Here is a 7,890-nt window from a genome sequence, read left to right as displayed (position 1 = left end):
TAAATAATAATGAATCATATGTTATTGTGTGCAGATTTCTCCGCTTGAAATTGAATACGTGATACTCACCCATCCAGGAGTATTCCAAGTTGCAGTCTCTAGTGTTCCACATAAATATGGAGATATAGTAGTCGCTTGCGTAGTACCACATGAAGAATACCAAATCACGGCCCAAGAAATCAAAAGTTTAGTAAAAGGTGACTTAAATCGTTTAATCGTTCTAAAAAGTAGAAAATCTTATCGAATTAGTGTATTGTCATCAGTCCTCGATAAGTCTACTAAGTTTAAATGAAATCTGGACGTTTGAAGTGAGTCAAAATGAAATCAAAAAGTCGGTTACCAACATACAAACATACAGGCGAAGCTAATAAAAAGCGACTAAAAATACGTGTCGCAGAGTATGAATACGGAACGTCAAGTGTTTGACTTGGGTGTATTCAGATAATGTCAGTTGTCAATTATTAGCTGTTAGAGTAGTGGGGTGATCGACGCGCCACCTAGCACATCGTTCGATAGTCACCTACCCTCAGTTATTATATTACTCGAATTGTTCTGACGTGTATAAAACGAACGGTGTCACCTCGGCTAAGGTAGTCTTGGCTCTGGCTTGGCACGATACATTTGTTGTATCCTGCTAGTAGCTTAACCTAGACTCATTCGATAATTAATTTGTGCAATCGAATTAATTGTTATCTATTACGATTAATTTGGCTAGGCGAGGCGTATAACTCGAGCAGTGAAGGTGAGCGTTGATGCGCATTGCAAAGGGGGCCTCCTTAAACCTACACCTGGGTCGCAAGTCCTAGGCGCTGCTCTGAGTTACTCCCTCTGCCACATTAGTCCCTGTGTCAACATTACCCACTTATGCCCACAGTAGACTGAGTAAGTACTCTGAGACGATGACAGAGAGAAATATACCTTCAAGCCGAAAAGTATACATTCTTCTTCTTAATATCCGACATCAGAAGTGGGATCTGAATCCCACTGGCTCACAATGTTTGAGATTCAGCACAGAAATATGATGTAATTGATTGAGGCTAAACGAACACCAGTATCGTCACATAAGAATTATCTGGGTTGAAACCCATAGCGATCAGATCCACCTTCACTTTCAAGATTTAACTAATTTAGTTAGTTACATTGAACGAACAAATGTCTCTCTTCGCTTCCAGTATGGAAGCTATTATTCAGATAATATCTGAAGTTATAGGCCCACCTCCTGACAATACATCTGTTTTTAGCAAGTGTGCAAGGTAGTTGCAATATTTTGTGGTGATTGGTGGGTACATCGATATTTTAGTTCTTTTCGGTCGTTCTGTTGTATTCTTATCGGTAGTAAGTGGTTTTTGTTCAGTGTTCGATTACGTTATTCGATTTACCGGTTATTTGTTGAATTTAGTTTTGTTTTAATACGTGATACGTAGGTAATTGTGTAGCGATTGATTTTGCGATTCTGTTTTTTTGTTTCGATTCAGTTACAATGTCAGATTGTGAGCGTGATCGTAGTATCGAGCCGCCGTGGTAGTCGCAACCCCAGTCGTGAGTGTCGCAGCAATAGCCGTAGTTGTCACAACGGTCATGAGCGTCGTGATGAGTTTCAGCGTCGCGGCAATCCCGGCGGCGCTGTAGCAGAGCGACGCGTGGATATCTGTACAGTGGCAGGCGTTTGTGGAAAATTACAACAATCTTGTGAGTCGTACTATTTTTATTTTTATTCCAGTGCCGAATGTTATCTTGTTAGACGAACTGTTAGCTGTAACTTCATAGGGGTACATTCGTGATTATTTGTATAGAGGGTATAGTGAAAGTTGTTTATCGGTTTTATTTCATGTTGTGCCCGACGATTGTTTGAAATATCACGTGATAATTGGTCGATGCATTTTATAACAAGGGTTTACAATTAGTCGTCTCTTATTATCTTAAAACAAAAATCTGTTGCTACCTGTACTTACGAACCGGGACTCTTGTACAATCTTGACGATATCGACATAGGTATTCTGAGTAATGAATCTCTGCTGTCCTTGCTTAAGGAATTTGTTCACGTTTTTATTGATTGTTTACCCCACACGCGTGTCACATCTAGTGAACTAATAACTAGATTTCATGATGCGAATCATACTGTTTACCGTACTGTTTAACGTCTTACAGGCTCAGTCCAGATGAAAGGTAGATAGTGCGTTCTAAGATTAGAGAGCTAATAGAAGCTAACATCATTTGCCCCAGTCGGTTTCTGTTTGTGAGTCCTATACTACTTGTGAAGAAATGAACTCTAACGCGGTGCCAGATAGGTTCTCTTTGCTTTTTATAGCAGAGTAAGTGGCTAGGAACATAGAAACGAGTGCGAGTTACGACAAATTTAGATTTAATAAAATTAAGGCTAAAATTTTAAAGTTTGACATTGGTGACTTGGTCTTAATTCAAAACGAAGAGGTAAATCAGACAAAATTAGAACGTACCTACAAATTTACTCACGATAGGTAAGGGAAAATACCAGTAGGTCATGTACCAGGCGAAATTGATGTAATTTAAGATCTTGTTGATAATGAAGCTTAAGAAACTTGAGTGAATGACTTTATCGACCGTAATGTGTTTGACCGTACCAGTAGTTATTTCGTAGTCGTAGTCCGTGGGTGTGCGATGTGCGTTTAACTCTGGCGGAGGTCGTGGTCTATGGAGACCGTTGTGAGAGAGTAATGTGTTTGCTCTTCGGCTAGAGAGCCGTGGTGTTAGAGGTATTCACTCGGAGATTTCTGAAAGCTTGGTTGTAACTTGTTGTGGAAGTAGAGTACGTCTATAGTTCTGGTTGTGATAACGTCGATGGTACATGGCTGTGGTATTTATGTGTAGTGATTAGTTATGACTGAGATTATTGTAAAGTTCTTCAAATATCTTAAGTTTAGAGCGTAGTTTGTCTACTTTCCCCTTTTACGTAGAGTTTGACTGAGTAGCATGAGCTGCTGTCGCTCGATTTAGGTGACAGTGGCGACTATTGATTACGGTTATCGTCACTCGATGGAGGTGGCAAGGTTATCGTCACTCGCGGAGTGGCATGAGCTGCTGTCGCTCGATTTAGGTGACAGTGGCGACTCTTGATTACGGTTATCGTCACTCGATGGAGGTGGCAAGGTTATCGTCACTCGCTGAGTGGCATGAGCTACTGTCGCTCGAGCTAGGTGACAGTAGCGACTCTTTCAATTACGGTTATCGTCACTCTCTGAGTGGCATGAGTTACTGTCGCTCGATTTAGGTGACAGTAACGACTCTTTTAATTACGGTTATCGTCACTCTCTGAGTGGCATGAGCTACTGTCGCTCGATTTAGGTGACAGTAGCGACTCTTTCAATTACGGTTATCGTCACTCTCTGAGTGGCATGAGTTACTGTCGCTCGATTTAGGTGACAGTAACGACTCTTTTAATTAAGGTTATCGTCACTCTCAGAGTGGCATGAGCTGCTGTCGCTCGATTTAGGTGACAGTGGCGACTTTCTTCTTAGTTTAGTTAGTTAGTTTCTTCTGGACTATGGAGGTCTGTGTCGCAGCTTTGATAGGGTCTGTCCAGCGCGTAGGTGATCGACCGCGTGACCGCTTGCCTTCTACCTGCCTTTGGACAACGAGTCGCTCTATGGATTGTTCGTTTCGAACAATGTGTCTGAAATATTTCAGGATTCGAGTTTGCACAGTCGACGACAATCTCTGCTTGATTTTTAATTCCTGTAGGATCGAAATATTGGTCCTAAACGCTGTCCCAAGGGATCCGCAGCAGTTGCCGCCAGCACCACATCTCGAGTGCGTCGATTTTGCGTCGGTCTTTGAGTCTAACCGTCCACGTTTCTGCGCCATAAAGAAATATCGGGAAGATTAAGCTTCTCATTAGGCGGACTTTTGTGGCTCTGGTGATATTACGGTTGCACCAGACTCTTTTTAACTTGCCAACGGCAGATCTTGTAATAGCACATCTCCTTCGAATCTCGTCTTCGCATCCTCCGGTATTTGCAATAGTGAAACCAAGGTACACATAAGATTGGACAACCTCACAGTTGCCAATCATAGAGATGTCAGGATGGTTTAGTTCGGCTCGATCCACTATCATAATTTTGGTCTTATCTCTGTTGATCGTAAGTCCAAAGGAGAGGCTTGTTGTCTCTAGAAGTGTCAGCAGGTGTTCTATGTCCTCTTTTGTTTGAGTAAGAAGAGTAGTATCATCGGCATACCTCAAGTTAGATATTTTTCTACCTCCCACTGAAATCAGTCTGTAGCGACTTTATGTAGAACTAATAATGGAGTCCTGTTCATACCAATCGGGATTGGTTAATTTTGATTTAATGATAGTTTCGCGTATGGTTGTATGGTGTGTTATCAAAAGTGGTTGTACTATCACTTTATCCTTGACTAAGTGTGAATCAGGATAGGCCGAGATGAGACTTTGATACCGCAGTACCTTTTTCCTTTCTACGGCATCACACGAGGACGTGTGACTTGTCAAGATGGCCGTGTCGCAGAGTATGAATACGGAACGTCAAGTGTTTGACTTGGGTGTATTCAGATAATGTCAGTTGTCAATTATTAGCTGTTAGAGTAGTGGGGTGATCGACGCGCCACCTAGCACATCGTTCGATAGTCACCTACCCTCAGTTATTATATTACTCGAATTGTTCTGACGTGTATAAAACGAACGGTGTCACCTCGGCTAAGGTAGTCTTGGCTCTGGCTTGGCACGATACATTTGTTGTATCCTGCTAGTAGCTTAACCTAGACTCATTCGATAATTAATTTGTGCAATCGAATTAATTGTTATCTATTACGATTAATTTGGCTAGGCGAGGCGTATAACTCGAGCAGTGAAGGTGAGCGTTGATGCGCATTGCAAAGGGGGCCTCCTTAAACCTACATCTGGGTCGCAAGTCCTAGGCGCTGCTCTGAGTTACTCCCTCTGCCACATTAGTCCCTGTGTCAACATTACCCACTTATGCCCACAGTAGACTGAGTAAGTACTCTGAGACGATGACAGAGAGAAATATACCTTCAAGCCGAAAAGTATACATTCTTCTTCTTAATATCCGACATACGAAATGTGTATTTTAATTTTCTGTCATACATAAATATTTAAACAAACCAAAAATATATTCGTCGTTACGAATTTAAGCCCTGTTTCTATTTTCTAAAAACGATTATTTTCGCGCATTAATGGCTTAATGTTTAATATGTCTTGTCACGTTCAACATTGAATGGTTTACTATAGATTATACAGAGATTTAGGAACTGGGCTTAAATTCAATTACACTAAGTAAGGAGTCCATCGCGGACAAAGGACGAATTTATATATAACTAGCTGACCCGGCAAACTTCGTATCGCCTAACAGTCGATTCTTTAATTTTTTTTTTTTTTTAGAATTTTTCTCTCCGTAAGAACCATCCTGGTACTTCAAGGAATATTTAAAAAAAAAATTAGCGAAATCGGTCCAACCGTTCTCGAGTTTTGCGCTTAGCAACACATTCAGCGACTTATTTTTATATTATAGAAGAATAAATTAAGATTACATTCTTCTGTTCCTTAAGTAATAATTGATATTATAATAAATATCAAATGTTGTGAGTGTATTGTTGCTATTTCTCTTACTTTTACACTCTTGCATCCCTAGTTTCAATTATAGCCGGTGAACTTCTACTAAAGAGGCGAAAGTAACTCCTATCGGAACATCACTGTCGGACAAGTAGGTACGAAAGTACAGGGTCTACTCGCCTACCGACCTTCTTGAAGCTATTCGAAAACATTTGTTATCCCTGATTTGTACATCTACGGAGAATTTCACCCGCTACTAATGACACATACATATACACATCGTCATCTGTTCCTACAGACACTACATGTAAAAAAAAGTAAGTGGTTACTATATCTCATAGACGCCTGCAACTCCAAAAGAATCGCATGAGCGTTGCCCAACTTACCCCCAAAGAAAATATAGTTTACCTATTAAAATAACTCTACCAATCCGCAGTGTGTGTGTGTGTGTGTGTGTGTGTGTTGTGTACGCGCCTAATACCAGATTTTTTGCGATTGCACGGGTGTAAGTAGGTTGGTTCACATATTGCCAGAATTTTGATTCAAATAATTTTTCTTTAATATTATATACTTAAATTGAATGTGAACTAGTAAGATATTACAATGTTTAAAACATTTTAGCTCATCATTACATAGTTTTTGTTTATCCTTAAAATTTAAAATTTCTTTAATTATTTTTATTTGAAGTTTTATGATCCTTTCAATGTAAGTTTTATAAGTTCATCTATAGCTACTTAGACCGTATCTACTGTGAGATCCAGCAAGTGCGTGTGCAATAAAATTTTCACTTTCAACGGTATCCTCTTTTTTAATATCAAAATATTAGCTACAAACTGGCGGATTTTGTTGCAGACGTATTCAATGTGCCAATTCCAATTAAAGCTGCTGTCTATTTTCAATCCGAGGTACTTATAAGTCCTGCTTACAGCTGGGCAGCTGCCAAGTGGTAGAGCTCGAATTATATAGAAAATGAAAATGAGAACTTCTTTTTTTCACCTCATTACCATTTTCGATTTATTTCCATTTATAAACAAATGTTTTGTGTAATTTCTTAATATCAGAATATAATATTTATACAATTTAAAAGACTTAAACGTTTATTTGTTACATGTCCATTGTACACACCGTGTCACATGAATAAGACCACCATATTTGTCTTTGCTATCTGTAACATGAGACAAAATAAATAAATTAACAAAAAAGGTAATTTATACATATATTTTTTATTTACTTATACATATTTAGGAAAGTGAATTACATTTACGAAAGCCGAAGGACTTAAATTTAAAAAGGTAAAATATGAGAATGCTGATCGGATCGGACTTCAAAATTATAAAATATTTATTTAATCATTTCTGATTAACTAAATCAAAATACGAATTACTTTGTACTAAGTAAATTTATTTTTCACTTTTTAGTTTCCTGTTTGAAGTCGGTTTTTTTTTTGTTAAAAATTATTTTTATTATATATTATATATCTCCCATTTAATACTCTCACATTCAATGAAAAGTCCGAGATAACATTGAATTATAAAGAAGTAGCTGCTACCCACGACTTCGCTCGCGTAAAAAAAAGTGCGCAAACGTTAAAAATATTTCATATACAATCAAAAGCCTGAAAATAAAAGGTGAGGTTTAAAAATTCCATTAATACTGGACTCTACTTATTTCTTTATTTATTTTTAGCTACTTACTAACCTAACCGGGTTTAAGAATAAAGCTAGATAATTATAATTTCTAACCTAGTCTAATTCTATTTTCTAATCTAGTCTAATTCTATTCTAAGCAATCTATCTTTCTGAATTATAAGAGCGGTCCAAAAAACTTTAGGCAAAAATAAGATGCACTTTCTTACAAAATGTTATCAAGGGGAGTGAAACCCCATCCGTGACTGAATTTCGATAATGTGAATTACAGTATTGTTTAATTATTTTAGCTTTAGAAAAAATATACTTCCTCACTAATCTGAAAACAAAATGTCAATCTCTATTACAATGACGAGCTTCCATACAAATTATAATCTCCTCTTTCATCCCTGTAAAGGTAGAATTTCTACAAACACGTTCACTAACTATTATCTTCCTGCCAAATTTCAACCTTGTAGCATAAAAAAAGAGAGATTATCATACAAATTTTCTATAGCCATTAGACTACATTAATCCGGCCTTGTCACAAAATTCGATTTAAGCGGACTTTTACTAACTTTAAACTACATCTGAGTCACATGTAGTACCAAAATGACGAACTTTCATACTTGAATCGTCAAACTTGTGAGAGTCCTAACAAAACTTTATTCCGCCCCTATCGAAAAAAGCTATATTGTACTACTA

General features: G+C 38.0%; 1 long non-coding RNA gene across 1 annotated transcript; it reads left to right on the top strand.

The window, feature by feature from the left end:
• The first annotated feature begins 1,160 nt into the window (after positions 1-1,160).
• LOC123663583 lies at positions 1,161-1,645 on the top strand. The gene is made up of 2 exons (XR_006744685.1): positions 1,161-1,420; positions 1,559-1,645. It is a non-coding gene; the product is annotated as an uncharacterized LOC123663583 (long non-coding RNA).
• The last annotated feature ends 6,245 nt before the right edge of the window (positions 1,646-7,890 follow it).

Source organism: Melitaea cinxia, chromosome 20 (assembly GCF_905220565.1).
Source record: "Melitaea cinxia chromosome 20, ilMelCinx1.1, whole genome shotgun sequence".
Classification (NCBI taxonomy): Eukaryota; Metazoa; Arthropoda; class Insecta; order Lepidoptera; family Nymphalidae; genus Melitaea; species Melitaea cinxia.
Note: the sequence above shows the minus strand (reverse complement) of the source record. Positions and strands in the feature narration are given on the sequence as shown.